Raw genomic sequence first — 16,637 nt, 5'->3', positions numbered from 1 at the left:
CATCCATACCCAAGCAGAGAAGAAAGACTAAGCGAAAAGGTAATCCAATGTTTCTCTACTGATAATATTATTATTTCTGATCATTTCCAACTTAAAGACAGATAAGTCTGAAAGGACAAAAACTCAGAACACTGGGGAAAAAATAAATGTCAGTTGCTAGGAGGTAAAGTGAAAAGAAGGAAGAAGTGAATGGTAAGTTCCTTCCTATCCAGAGACCTCAAAGCTCCAGGCCAGCAAGTGCCAAAATTGAATGTGGGAAAGCATGATTGATCAATGTTCAATCACTTTCTTTTTCTCCATGTTGGTCATGGTTGCAGACCAAAAAAATAATAAAGAAAGTGAAAAATAGTATGCTTTGATCTATATTTAATTCTTTGTCTGGAGTTTGAGAGTATTTTTCATTATGGGTTCTTTGGAATTGTTTTGGATCACTTTATTGCTGAGAATAGCTAAGTCGTTCACAATTAATCATCTTACAATATTGTTACTCTGTACAATTTTCTTCTAATTCTATACAGTTTACTCTGAATCAGACCTTTGTATGTAGGTCTTTATAGGTTTTTCTGCTATCATCTTGTCATTTTTTAATAGCATATTGTTGTAATCACATACCACAACTTGTTCAGGCATTCTCCAATTGATGAGTATCCACTCATCTTCCAATTCTTTGCCACCAAAAAAAAAAAAAAAAAAAAAAAACGAATTGCTATACACATTTTCATACAAATGGGTCCTTTCCCTTTTTCTCTTTAAGATATAGAACTAGTAGAAATATTACTGGGTGAAAGAGTAGATAGAGATTTATAGTCCTTTGGGCATAATTCTAAATTGCTCTCCAGAATGGTTAAATCAGTTCACAACTCCATTAAAAGTGAATTAGTGTCCCAACTTTTCCATATTCCCTCCAACATTTATCATTTCCTTGATAATATTAGCCAACCTGATATATGTGAGATGGTACCTCAGAGCTGATTTAATTTACATTTTTCTAATCAATAGTGATTTAGAGGATTTCTTCATGTGACTATAGATACCTTTAATTTCATCTAAATATTACTCATTCACATCCTTTTTACCATTTATCAACTGAAGAATATCTTGTATTCTCATAAATTCCACTCAGTTCTCTATATATTTGATAAATAAGGACTTTATCAGAGACACTTACTATGAAATTTTTTCCCCCAGATTTCTGCTTTTCTTTTAATCTTGGCTCCATTGGCTTTGTTTGCACAAAGACTTTTAATTTTAATATAACCAAAATAATTCATTTTGCATCTCATAATGCTCTCTATCTATTGTTTAATCACAAATTATTCCCTTACCAATAGATATGATAGGTAAATATTCCATGATCTCTTAATTTACATATAGTATCATCACCATTTATATCTAAATCATATTCTCATTTTGACCTTATCTTGGAATACAATTCAAGATGTTGGTCTATATGTAGTTTCTGAAATACTGTTTGCCAGTTTTTCCAGCAATTTTTGTCAAATAGTGATTTCTTGGCCTAAAAGTTTGAATTTGGGGGTTTATTAAATACTAGATTACCATGATCATTTTACTACTGTGTATAGTACACCTCATCCATTCCACAGCTCCACCACTATTTCTTAGTCACTATCAGATTGCTTTGATTGATTTTATAATAGTTTAGTATAGTCTAGTAAGTACAGCTAGACCACCTTCCTTCACATTTTTTCATTAATTCCCTTGATATTCTTGACTTTCTCTTCTTCTAGATGAATTTTGTTATTTTTTGTAGCTCTATAAAATAATCTTTGATAATTTTATTGGCAAGGCACTGAATAAATTAATTTTGGTAGAGCTGTCATTTTATTATACTGGCTCAGTCTACCCATGAGCAATTAATATTTTTGCAGTTGTTCAAATCTGACTTTATTTGTGTGACAAGTTATTTTAATTGTATTTATAGAGTTCTTTGAGTTGTTTTGACAGAGTGTTTAAATACTTTCAGGGCTGGTACAGTAGATTTCAAAGAGGAAATCTATAATTGAAAAAGGAGGTAGCTCAATCACATAGGATAAGTGAGCAGTAACAAAATCAACAATCCTAATTCTGTGCTATGTTCACGAAATATAATAAGATCTATAGAAAGATCTAAGCCATTGGTTAGAGCCATGGGGAAATATGGACAGGAATTATACAGATAGGGAAGTCAAAAATGAGTTATGATATGCATTAATTAAAGGAAACATCTACATTAACAAATTGATCCCACAGAATCATTCACAGACTCCCACAGGAATATTCAAAAGACCAGCACCTACCACAGGCCTTTGTGTATAGTTACTATTTTAAAAATATATTTTTGAAGTATGGTGTAAATAAATAGAGAGAGAAAGTAGATATATTCCCCTTAGAGAATAAAAAATGAAATACAAACAGAAATCGCAATCCAAGAAATAGAATGCATCATAAAGACTCTGGATGGAAGTGGTACATTCAAAACTTACGATTTAGAGCTGACTGTTACTAAGAGTAGGCATTTCTAATAAACTTTTGATTATCTGCTTTTAAGGGAAAAGTAAAAAGTTATACAAGGATTGTTGCCTATTATGTTATTAAATGGGGAGGGGAAGATAATAGAAACCAAAAACTGATGGAATTATTCAACATACATACACACACACACACACACACACACACACACACACACACAAATCTTTTTCATGAGTTCTCTGACATAAAATGTAGAAAGCAACAAACAGAATCATTAACAGTGTAGTGGAACAAGAATTAGCCTAGAGTCAAAAACTGGTGTTGGCCATAATTCCACCATAGCTTAACCTCTCAAAGCCTTACTTTTCCCTTTTGAAACATCAAGATAATGAAACACTTTCTATATTCCTCACAAGGTTGTTGTAGAGAATCAAATTGAATATTCTGCACATTATAAAGCATACAACAAATAAAATGGGATAATAAATGAGGTATAAAATTATGAGGAGGAAATGAATCAACCTTTTGTGGTCACTTTGCTAGAGAAACTCTAAATTTGCCCTGAGCAGAATAAAAAAAAGGAACCAGGACTGAACTCCAGGATACACCAAGTTAGTGATTTATCTAGCCCTGGCCTATTTCTCCGCCTTTGTGCTTTCTTTTATCTTCCTACCATGTCCCACTTTGACCCCAATGTGTTGGAGATTGTAATGTAGACAAAAATTATCTTCCTATTCTCCTTTCCCTCTCCAATCACAGACACTCTGTTCTCTTTTCCATCATTTACAAAAAAACAAAATAAAACAAAACAAAAAACTGGAGAGAATAGGAATCATTATCAGTTAATAATGAAGATGATGATAAAGGTGATGATGATGATCTCTCACCATTTTACCAAGGTCAGAACCCCTTTACTGTGGATGACATGAATTATGTTTCTCTGTGAAGAATATTATTGCTAGAGATAGAATTAATATGAAGCTATTTGGGCATCCATTAATTCCAAGAAAGAAAAACAAATTAAAAACTTCTCCATAACTAACAATGAGACAAAGACTGAAATTTATTGGCGGAAGATGAAAGTGCTTACTATTGATTGTAGTGAAGAAAACAAGGTTCTTCTGGTTGGCATTGGCACGTGGTTCAGTGATAATGCTGAATTTCATCAGAGTGTTCACACGCTGTTTACTGGATCTGTGGATATTGCATTTAGAGCTTATTTATTTGTGTTCTTTTTTCTTTAGAAAATTGATTGAAACAAAAATCCCGAAATTATGCTCTTGCTGATTAAATTGGTCACAGAGGATTTAGTCAATATCACACTCCCTACCTCCTCTAAAGTTTAATAAGTTGAGCATGAAATATAACTACAGTAAAATCTTATTATTTCAGATTCTCCTAATTCAGAATCTGTGACAATGCAGACAGGGGCTGAGATGGAAAAAGCCGGGGGTAGGAAGTGTTACTAAGCAAATTGACTGTAAATTTAAGAGTGTAAGGGGAACATTTAACCTATTTAAAGAAACAAATTTAGCAAGCCTATTTATACACATGTATGCTAATTATGCATCATTCTTATCTCTACCTTAGAGAAGATCCCCTAAGGACCTCTACCTCCTCTACTCTGCCCTCATGTATTTTCTCACACTGTTGCTTAAGCTTGAAATGCCTAAATTCTCCAGCACTTCTTAAATTCCTATTCCATTTTCAAAACTGAATTCAAAAGTCACTTCCTCCTTGAAGTCTTCTCTCTAATTCTGCCAAATCAGAAATGAATCTTCCTTGAATTTCACCAGACATGTGTTTTTTGTTTGCCCTACATACTTATCCTGGTAGAATTTGTACTATAGTTGTCTCTGCATGTCATGTAAAACATATAATCAAGTAACTGAGTCCTTTTGAGTTGCAGGAGAGTGAAAAAAGCAATGGATTTGGAGTCAGAGATACTCAATTACTATTACTACTACTACTACTACTACTATTAACTATTACTACCATTACTAGGGAGCAACTACTTCCCCTAGGGAAATGCCATCAGTGTGGCCCAGAGGTAGTGGCAGAAATCCTAGATACCCCAGATTCCTTAAGGTTACTACAGAATCCTGGGAATGGGATGAAATGTAACCTGCTTGGCTTTCAAGCAGTAGAGGCCAGAGTAGTTGCTGCTCCTCATAAATGTTGAATTTTATTCAACACATTAAGTACAGAGTCAGATCACTGTCCAGATTTAAAAAAAAAAAAATGAATTGCTTTACAACTAAGCAAAGTCAGATAAAAAAAAAATTCAGCATTTTTTCTACCACAAGTCAATGCATACAAATTCAAGATTTTCCAAAGATCCATGGGGTAGTTGTCGGAGCAAAGCAAACCAAAGGAGTTGGATAATCTTTCCTTGAAGCTGACTCTAAACAATGATGCTTTGGCTCCAGAGAATCATTAGTTAAAGAACCCCTGAACAACATCTGTTGTGCAATATTAAAAGACAGGACCTTGTCTTTTTCTTTAGACAAATCCTTGAGAGCATTGGAGCTATGTTTGGATTGTTTAACTGCTGAGTTCAGGCTTCATTTGACTCAGTTCCAGGATGTTCTCTTTAGTGAGAGGTAGTTGCCAACCTTTGATGTTGCTCCCAGGAACTTTCCATTATTCACTGGCCTTGCCTGGCTGAGCCTCTGCTCACAATGAGATCATTTGTATGTTTGTGTGTGTGTGTGTGTGTGTGTGTGTGTGTGTGTGTGTGTGTGTGTTTTAATCATTCTCCTTCACATCCCCACAAATTAAGCTGCTTTTTTCTCTACATCTCTTCCTCAATTGTCCTGGATTTTATTTTTCCTAATGGTTACTAAAATAAAGCCCCTTGTATCTTCTACTTTTTTCTCCAGTCACTTTGCACATATAGACTGTGTTCCAAGTGTTGATGCAATTTTCAGATAGTAAAGCTTAAAATTTCATTAAGACTTTTGAAATATCCTCTACCTGAAAATCTCCTAAGTGAAGAAGGCAATAGGATTGATGATTCAATACATGATGACTTCAGTCTTAATAAAATGAACCAACTTACTCTCCATTTCCTTCCTAATAAAGCCAGTTAAGATAGTTAAATGAATACCCTATTTCCATCCTCAACCTCAACCCCTCCCCCAACCTTTTCTTCCTCCATCTTTGTTAACTGGTAGCTGAGTTGATTGATAGACATGAGAATGGAAATGTTATACAACACCTAGGGGTAAGCTCTGTATAGAATGGAGATCTAGGTATTTATTTGCACATAGTGTAATGTTTATACTAAGGAAACATAGTACAGGCATAACTATCATATGTTAGTAACTGGTTAAAAAAAAAAACTTGTATGTTAGGGTCTAGGCTCAGATACAGCTCTACTATTTGTTACCCATGTGACAGCAGGCAAATCACTTCTTGCCTCTGGGCCTTAGTTTCTTGATCTCTAAAATGAGGAGATTAGATCAAATCAGTGAATTTCACATTTTTTTTAATTTTATACCACTGACAAAAAATAATATCTTACATCCTTCATTGATGCCTATTTATTTATTATGTCTCTATAACACCAAACTAATATTTACATTAAAAATTTTGGACAAAAAGAGACAGAAATATAAAGTTATGTTAAAGATGAAATCATATTTTATTCTAAAGTCCACGAGGAGTCTTTAAGATTTATTGAAAAGGGAAAGAACAAGATCAGATCTATATTCTAGTACAAATCAATTTGGTATCTGTTTATAGGATTATTGAATGGGAAGATACTTAAGGCAATGTAGTAGTACATGTAAAAGATGTTGAAATCCTAAAATAGGGTGAAGGCTATATGAGTGAAGATAAGGGGAGAAATAACAGATGTTGTAGAGGTAGAAATTGGTACACTATCAAAATTTGTCAGCTGACTGATTATGCAGACTAAGAAAAAGTAAAAAATCAAGGATAATACTAAGACTGAAAACACAGAAAACTAATATACACTCAATAGAAATGGAGAATAATGAATTATTTTGGACATATTGTGTTTGAAGTAACTATGGAACATCCAGATTTCTAATTCCAATTGACAGTTTGTGGTGTGGGACTAGAGTTGAAAAGATGGATTAAAATGTATACAGAGAACTGGAAATGATCTGTATAAAAATGAAAATTAAAGTCATGGGAACTGATGAAGTCCCCATTTGAGAGAGTTTAGTAAGAAGATGAAGATGGAGATGGAAATGGAAAGGAGATGAGAGGAGACAAGAAGAGATAAGAGGAAACGAGAGGAGAGAGGAGAGAAGACAAGAAGAGAGGATCCAAAGAAAATCCTTGAGATGTACCCACAATTAAAAGATACAAATCAAGAAAAAAGCAATAAGAATGGTAAACTGATGAGGATGGCTTCCATCTTTAGCAAACTCCATAACATGTCATGAAAAGGATAATGAAGTGAAGATCTAGGGAAAGAAATAACAGTTATGGAGAAATGGTATGACTTCAAAATAGAAGGTCATGTCAGACTGACCTCATTTCTTTTTTTTTTTTTGACAAGGTTGTTTGACTAGTAAATCAGGGAAATGGAACATAGTTTATATCCATTTTAGAAAACTATTTGACAGTCTTTTGTGGTTTTCTTGTGGATAAAAAGGGGGAAATTTCATCTAGATGAGTGCGTTGTTAAGAGTATTTAGAACCGGTTGAAGGGCCAGACCCAAAAAGAAGTCATTAATGAGTTGATAGTGACTTGAAAGAAAGTCTGTAATGGACTATCCCAGGAATTTGTATGCAGATTTGTGCTATTCAACATTTTACTGATGTCTTTGATGAAAGCATAAATGGCATACTTATCAAATTTTCCAGTGATACAAATCTGAGAAAAATGGTTAATACTTAGGATGACAGCTTAGATGCAAAAAAATTTAGGCAGGCTAGAACATAAAGATGGTTTTAATAAGATAGAAGGTAATAGCATTGTGTCTGACATATAATAGGCATTTAATAAGTGTTTGTCAATTGGTTGATTGAATAGGGATAAATTTGAAGTCTTATATTTAGATTTTTTAAAATCAGTTTCACAAGTATTAGAGGAAGGAAGGATGTGCATACATAACAGTCTAAGTGAAGAAAAAACATCAAAAGTTTCAATGGACCACAAGTACAATATGAGGCAATGGTGTCTTACAGCAATAAAAAAACTAGCATAACCTTAGGATACATTAAGAAAGATGTAGTATTCCAAAGACAAAGCAGCTAAATTACAAATCAAATCAAAGGCTGGATATGGAATTAAAAAGACTCATCTTTTCAAGTTCAAATATGGCCTCAGATGCTTACCAGCTGTGTGATTCTAACCCCAAACCTGTTTGCCTCAGTTTCTACAACTATAAAATGAGCTGAAGAAGGAAATGGCAAATCACTCCAGTATCTTTGCCAAAAAAACTCCAAATTGGATCACAAAAAATCAGACATGACAGAAATGACTCAACAACAACAATAAAAAGTATTAGGAAATTCCATCATGAGTCCACTATACTCTGTCCTAGTCAAATTACATCTAGGATTTTGTGTTTGGTTCTAAGCATCATATTTTAGAAGGAATATTGAATTCCTGGTTCTCATCCAAAGGAAGACAAATAATGTGGTGAAGGAACTTGAGGTCATGCCACAAAAGTCAGTTGAAGGAACTGTGCTTTTTATTTGGTCAAAAAAACAAACAAACAAACACCTCAGCAGAGTCAGAATAGCTGTTAAGACATTAAATTGAATATTTGTCACTTAGAAAATCTAGTAGATGTTTTCTGCTTGACCCCAGATAATAACACTAGGAGCACTGAACATTGAGATAAGCTTGTGCCTGATTTAAAGAAAAATTTCTTAGTAATTAACATTATCCAAATATACATTGGAGAGACAACATGGCATATTGGGTATAGGACTGATTTTTGGTAGGGGAAGACAAGAATTTAAGCATTATTTCTAGCACAAAAATATCTGTATAACCATAGAGGAATCATTTATATCTTATATCATAGTCATTTACATAGTGTCTCATCCATTAGCATGTGAGCTCCTGGAGGGCATTGTAAATTTATCTTTGTTTATAACCCCCATATTTAGCACTCTGACTGTACTATAATGCTATAATGCTCAGTGTCTGGGATATAGTAAGCATTTAATAAGTGCTTATTGACTAATAATTTTTCAGCACCTCCAGATACTTCACAAATATTTATGTTAGAGAGAAATTGCTTATTTGCTTTAAGAGACAGAATTTTTTCTTTACCTATATAATTCTCTATATCTTTCCACTTAATACTAAAAATGAAATATTTTATTCAGTCTAAACTGAATTCTAGAAGAATGAATATGTATAAATTATAATACTTAAAATTTATCTAGTGATTTATGCTATGTCAAAGCATATTTATTATTTTGTCTGATCTTTTCAAGATTTTCAGATGTCATAAAATAGATATTTGGTACAATTTTTTTTTAAATACTCTAGAATCATTCAAGACCTTCTCTAGTCTACCTACTCCCCTAATATTATCACATACTATTACAATGCTCTCCTCCACAATTCTTTTTGTATCAATCAAATTAAATAATGAGGGGTTTTTGGCTCTAGAATGAGCTTTCCCAATCCTCTTCATTTGCTCAAATTATTCCCTTTGCCTTTGCCTCCACCTTGTAAATGCTGAATTTCTCCCATTTCTCACAGCTCAATCGATTCTACCTGCTCTGTGAAGTCTTCTTTGCACTTTAACCTTTTTCCACTTCTCTCCCCACTCATCCCCAAAAATTTAGAAAAATTAATTAACTTGAAGTCATCACCTAACTATATTTAGGCTTTAGGTAGCTAATCCTGCTCTTTCCTTTCATAAATAAAAACTACTGAAACATAAAGATGTTATTTGCTCAAGTTCAAATAAATAGCTAGTATCAAAGCCACTCTTCAAGCTTGTATGCCCTTCACCAGTAGTGCTAATTCTGGGCATTTACTGAGGCATTTTCCCCCCACACTAAGTGGTTCATTAAATTATTATAAATTTTTGACATATCATGCACTATTGAACTATGCTTTGTTTCTGTCTTATTTTTGCTAAAGGAAGAAATTGGTGGTTGTTTGTTTTCCAAAATGGATGGAATGGATTTATGTGGAGATTAAAGATGAAAGTCATAAAACTAGCATTGTTATATACAGTGTTCATCATGTATATTGACCCCAAAAGATTATGGATAGGCTAAGTAGTAGGTAATGATTAAGGCAATTGTAGAGAATACTTTAAGATGATATCCAGTGTAATTGTGGTCTAGATATAAAGAGAAAAGGAAGTATTATTTTCTCTTCATTCTTTATACAATTTTTTTGATTGTATAATCAAAGAAATCAAGAAGTTGAGAATTTCTAAATTGTTAACAGTATAAATGAAGGTCTCACTTTGATTTTGTCCAGTTTTCTGTTCACAAGCAATCCATGTATTCCCTGGCAAACTTTACACAATTACTGTTGTTTTTTCAGTCATGTCTAACTCTTTGTGATCCTGTTTATGGTTTTGTTGGCAAAGATACTGGAGTGGTTTGCCATTTCCTTTGACAAATCATTTTACAGATGAGGAAGTATAAAGCAAATGTGGTTAAATGACTTGCCAAAGTGTTTTAAGCCCCATTTGTACTCACAAAGATGAATCTTCCTGAATCCAGTCCTAAAACTCTATCTTCTGTACCACTTAGCAGCCTCTAATCTTGTACAGGCGACTATACAATTTTCAAAGGTTCTTGGAAAACCAAACATTGTAGGAAGCCTTGGTGGGCCAGGGTCATCAGCACAATATAGAATACTAAATACAGTAACTCATTTCCCTACTACAACACACAATAAAATTCTATTATTGTTGATGTAGGGTAACATAAGATGGAAAAAGAGACACATTATAATCTTTCTTCCTGATCCCAGGGAAGAGTTCTTATAGATAGTTGACTTCTGTGCCTAGGCATTAAGTTCCTTAGGTCTTTGTGGGGTTTACCTACCAGCTGATTATGTTTGAATACTATCTTGTAAGAAGGAAATGATTAGTTAATCCTGATTGAGGCTATAATCCTTTTATTCTTGTATATTCTTTAAACAATTAAGGAAGGATAGTTAATATTCTCATGGACAATCTTTTCCATCTCTTCTTTTAAAAGAAAATTATCAGGCACCTTAAAAAACAAGTCAACATCTGAGGAGCTCAAAGCATTTTGTAGCTATGACCTCACTAATGATCTAACATCCCATCCAGATCTTATTCTAAGTGTCTAAATAACTCTGTTGGGAGGGAGGTAAAGAAATAAATCCCCTCTTTTCACAGAAGCTCCAGGCCAATGAAAGAATTCAGCCAGATTGTATTTACTGAATGCTTATTATGGGCGAAGCATTTACCATGTGCTGATGAATTTATAGGGAAGTATAATACAATCCCTGTCTCCTCCCCCACCCAAAGAACTTACAATGAAGCTGGGAGACAAGACATAAACATCAAAATATGGGTGATGACATGAGGCAGTTTGTGACAAATTATACACTGATATTAGAGATATTAGAAGAGGAATTTATTCCTATCATCTGATGTGGTCAACTGGATGAGTAACATTTCTAAAATATAAAGAGCACTGAGTCAAATTCATAAGAACACAATTCATTTCCCAAGTGATAAATGGTCAAAGAATATGAAAAGTCAATTTTTAGATGAAGAAATTAAAGCCTATGAAAAATGCTCTAAGGCACGCCTTAATTAACGAAATGCAAATTAAAACAACCCTGAAGTACCATCTCATAACTATCAAATTGGCTAAAATGGGAGGAAAAGGTAATGATAAATATTAAAGGATATGTCGGAAAACTGGGACACTAATACATTGTTGATGGAGTTTTGGACTGATCCAGCCATTCTGGAGAGCAATTTGGAATTTTGGTTATAAAACTGTGAATATCCTTTGATCCAGCAGTGCCACTACTGGATCTGTATCCCAAAGAAATCATAAAAGAGTGGAAATAACCTACATGTACAAAAATGTTTCTAGCAGTTATTTTTGTGGTATCAAAGAATTGGAAATTGAGTGGATATCCATTAATTAGGGAATGGTTGAATATGTTATAGTATATGAATATAATGAAATGTTCTTCTATGAGAAATGATGAGCAGGCTGATTTCAGGAAAACCTGTAAAGATGTACATGAACTGATATTGAATGAAGTGAGCAAAACCAGAAAAACATTGTACACAGCAACAGCAAGATTATATGATGATCAACTGTGATAGGCTCAGCTCTTCCCAGAAACACAGTGGTCCAATACAATTCCAATAAACATAAGATGGAAAATGACAACTGCATCCAGAGAAAAAACTATGGAGACAGAATGAGAATCAAAGCATACTATTTTCACCTTAAAATTTAATTTGGGTTGGATTTTTTTTTCTTTCTGGTGATTTTCCCTTTTGTTCTATTTCTTTCACAATATGACTCATATGGAGTTAATTAATTAAAAGTTTAAAAAAACAAAAAGGGTAGATGAGTAAGCAAGCCTAAAAGTTCAAGGGATTGGTAAACTCTAAAAACACTGAATGGACTAATCCTTAGGTCCTGGCTTGAACTAAGCATTCATTCATTACAGCATATAAGTATTTACAAAGGAGTACTATCTAAAATTCATTGATTGGCCAGAACTAGATTTATATCCCAACAAACACCAGATAATTTTATTCTTTGAGGTGGTAGAAATCATAATAACAATAACATATTGTTGGTTTATTTGAATAATGCTTCATGATTTGCAAATTAATTTCCTCACAGTGTGATGCCAGAGAAACTGAGCAAAACAGAGATTAGAGACCAATTTAATAGTTTATTAAATGGAGAGATTTACTGGGACCAAATGATCCATGTTTGGTCCTAGGATTGAATAAGACTATTGTCTCAAAGAATCCAGCCCTGAGTATCAGACAGCAAGATTTTTTATAGGATAACAAGAACGATGACATAATGGGGGAGGTACCTGGGTGGGGAATAACCTAATGTGGGGAGGCACCTAGGATGACATAATGGAGGGAGGTACTGGAGAGATTACTGATATACTAATGATATCTAAAATGGATAGACTTTTATCCTGTCAAACATTAAGAAAGAATGATTATAGCCTAAAGATATAAAACCTTTATCTCATCAAACATTAAGAGGTAATGGTTATAACCTGAGGCAGAGTAACTAAATAAGATAATTGGGAAACTGGGTCAGGACATTAAAAGGGAACTGTGTCACAATAACAGCACTTGTGAAACAGTTAATGCAGATAATATTATTCCCATTTTACAGATGAGAATACTGAGGTCCAGTGATATTACATGACATGACATGACAAAGAATGCTGAAAAAAGACTGGATAGGATAGTGAAAAAAGTACTGTGTTGGGAGGTAGAAAAACTGTGTCTGGAATTCTTTTCACTACTTATTATCTTACTCCAGTAAGCTACTGAGCTTCCTTAAGTGTTAGTTCCAACATCTACAAAATGATCCTAATAATACACAGACTTAATAAAGACAGATAAATGGACCTTACAGCTTCTTGATATTTTCTAAAATCTACATTTCCATGGTTTCTTCCCTCCAGAACAATCATACTACCCCTTTGTATTTCTCATATTACAGCTTATTCACTCTTTGTAGAATGTTTTACATACCTTTATAGACATGTTCATAGAGTGAATACAGGCATCTGTATACATGGGAGGATGCTACAAATATTCCACCAAGCTATATAGTCCTCAAAAAGTGCAGGTCAAAAAGTAATCAATGTCTTTTTTAGAGTCACAAACTCTATTTATATACTTGATTTTATGTTGCCTTGAAGGCTAATAAATTTCTATTAGAAGTCTGAAATATTTTGGAGAGGTCACTGTGGTTTATAAGAGGAAAAAGAAAAAAGGGAGAATTCACCCAAACCATAGCTTAATCTAGGAACCCTAAAATTTCAGTAAAAATTTGCTAATCAAAAATTAAGACTTGGGAGGGAAGATTCTGGGAAGAAGATGGAGTAGGTCAGTAAATTTTAAGCTCTCCAGATTTCCCCCACAAACAGAACAAATACAAGCCTCAGGAAGAACATGGATTGGTGAAAAATCAAGAAAAGTTGGAGCAGAACAGGGGTTCTCCTGGTACATCCTGGAAGGATTCAAAGAGGGATCCCAGGCTGGGGATTAACCAGTGTAAAGTGAAAACACCTTGAGATTAATTCCATACAAACTCCAAATGGGAAACTTACTATGAGAATAGGGAAGACCAGAGTTCATCTTCAGAGGAAAACAGTGAAGTTAAAAAAAAAAAAAAAAAAAAAGCTTCTTCTGTCCCAAAAAACTAAATGACTCCCTGACCAGACATAATTTATAGAAGAACCCAAAAAAGAAATTTAAAATCAAATGAGAGACATTGAGGAAAAACTAAAAAATTAGCTAAATAAAAACCATCCAAGAAAAAAAAAAAAAACAAGAAACAACAAAATAGCATATAAAGAATGAAAAAAAAAAAAACAGAATGTAAAACATCTGGAAAACAGATCAAGAAAAGAAAAATATAAGAATAATTGAATGACCTGAAAGCTGTGACCAAAAACAAAAATAACCTTGACACAATAATGTAAGAAATAATTCAAGAAAAATGTCCTGGAGTAATAGAACAAGACAAGAAAGTAGAAATAAAAAAAAAAAATTCACTAATCAACATCTCAAAGAGATCCTTTATGGAAAACACATAGACATCTTATTGCCAAAATTTGAAACCCTCAAATCAAAGATAAAATTTTGCAGAAAACAAGAAAAAAAAATAATTTAAATAATTCAGTTAGAATGGTACAGGACTTAGCAACAGCCATAATAAAAGCCCACAGATCTTAGAATCATATATACCTGCAATCAAAAGAATTAAACCTGCAATCAAAAATATCATATCCAATGAAGTTGTTCATAATATTGAATTTAAAAAATGGACATTCAACAAACTTATAGATTTTCAGGACTTTCTTGCAACCAACTTTGCTTAATAGAAAATTTAGCGTATATAAGAGCCAATATCAAAGATCAATTTCAAAGAACTTAACATGGACAAATTATTTATGTTTTTTACATGGAAATGTATACCATATCTTTAAGATTGACATCAGCAATTGGGTAGTTGAAAAGAAAGATTGTGACAGAGTTAAGAAAATCTACTGAAATCAAGAATGGACTAAATAGGTAACACTACATATATACCATCAAGGCTATAGCACCCTCCTAAATTTACAAAGAAATAAGAGAGGAAGACTGGGTGGAGGGGAAGTAAAGGGTAAAGGAAGAAGACAAAGGAGGGATCCAAAGGTGGAGTAGGTTAAATAATAGCAAGGCAAGTTAAGGAATAGGAATAAAATGGAAGAGTTAGCAGGGATAGGAAAAATGTGTGTGTATGTATATATTTATATATGTATGCATAAATATATTCTTGCTTAACTATAGCCTGCTTGGGAAAGATGAAGGGAAATGAAAGAGGAAAAGAATAAAGTTTTTTTTTTTTTAAAAAGTGCATTAACAGAGAACAAAAGAACAACTTAAAAGGAAATAAAGATGGACACTCATGAATATAATTTCTTCTACTAAAATATATTTTTTCTTGAACTGGTAAATTATTATTATACATTTTGAATCCTCCTTGATGTTCTGCTGGGCACATAACAATGTTCTGTTCTGTTCTTTTTTTTTTTTTCTTTTCTGGTTTTTCTTTTTTTAATTATTTTTTAATAAAACAAATTTTTAAAAAACTGAGAGTCCAAGATTTTTCATTCATTAATAAATATAAACCTTCATATCCAGGAATAGGAAGGAAAATAATTCCTATATGCGATCTAAGGTATCTAAAAATCTCTTTCACTTTGCAAAGTGGTACCAACTAAAATATCTGACTCCAAGTAATCATAGCATCACTTTTTATAATAAGAAAAAACTAGAAATGAAGTAGATGTATATCAACAAGGAAATGCATGAACAAATTGTGGTTCATAAATGTAAGATATTAGAATTAAGAAATAAATGCTTTAAGAAATGATGACTCAAACCAACTCAACAATCATTTGTTAAATGACTACCATGTGCCAAGTCCTTGATAAGTACTAGGGACACAAAAAAAGGACAAAAACACAGTTTCTGCCTTTGAGGACATCACAATCAAATGGAGGAAACAATATGCAAACTACATGCAAACAAAATGTATACAGAATAAATAGAAAACTATCTCAAAGAAAAGGTACTAGCATTTGGAGGAATCAGGAAAGGCTTCTTGCAAAAGATAAGATTTTAGCTGAGATTTGAAGGAAACTTAAGAAAGCTAGAAGACGAATAAGGAATGAGAGGATTCCAGACATAGAAGACATATATATATATATATAGATGATGAATACAAAAATAATAAAAATAAAAGCAAAGAAATGGTACACTGTGTAATTATAATGATTAATCTTGACCTCTAAGAAAAAAGGATAAAATCCATTTCTTTTTTTTTTTTTGTAGAGTTTGGGAAACTATAAGTATGGCACATGCTACAGAATTCTCACTCAGTGGATGTATTGGTTAGTTTTGCTGAACACATTTTTTTTTCTTTTTCAAAAAAACTTACAAGCAATGTCTCTTAAGAGAGAGAAGTAGAAATTTATTTGGAAATGAAAGTGATATAAAAACAAGAGATATCAAAAAATTGAAAATAAAGTATCCTTCCCCTTTAATCTCATCTATTTCTAGGATTTTCTGCCAAGTGAGAGACGTTGATAGCTTTTTTAATGCAGAGAGGTGGGAGGAAGTGAGTTTTTATTTCCCTTCCTATTCTCATTTTTAGTTGTTTGAAATCATTACCAAAACATAACTTTGCTATACTGAATTCAGCTGTGGCAGCTGCAAATACTGACCAGCTGCTTCTTCTGTCCACTGAGACTCCTTAACCTCATTTCTATTTCTTCATGTGTTCAACTGGGGCCCCCTAGTGAACAAGGGAATAAGTCAAATACCTTCCCAATCCCATCTTCAAAGATACTAGACTTTACTCCATTCCCTTCAACCAACAATTTACTTGAGGAGCAGAGAAAGACTGGGAAGTGGAAGAGTGACTTCTAGATCCCTTTAGCAATAGAA

The sequence above is a fragment of the Antechinus flavipes genome, chromosome 2 (genome assembly GCF_016432865.1).
Source record: "Antechinus flavipes isolate AdamAnt ecotype Samford, QLD, Australia chromosome 2, AdamAnt_v2, whole genome shotgun sequence".
In the NCBI taxonomy this organism is placed as follows: Eukaryota; Metazoa; Chordata; class Mammalia; order Dasyuromorphia; family Dasyuridae; genus Antechinus; species Antechinus flavipes.
This window is presented reverse-complemented; position numbering follows the sequence as displayed.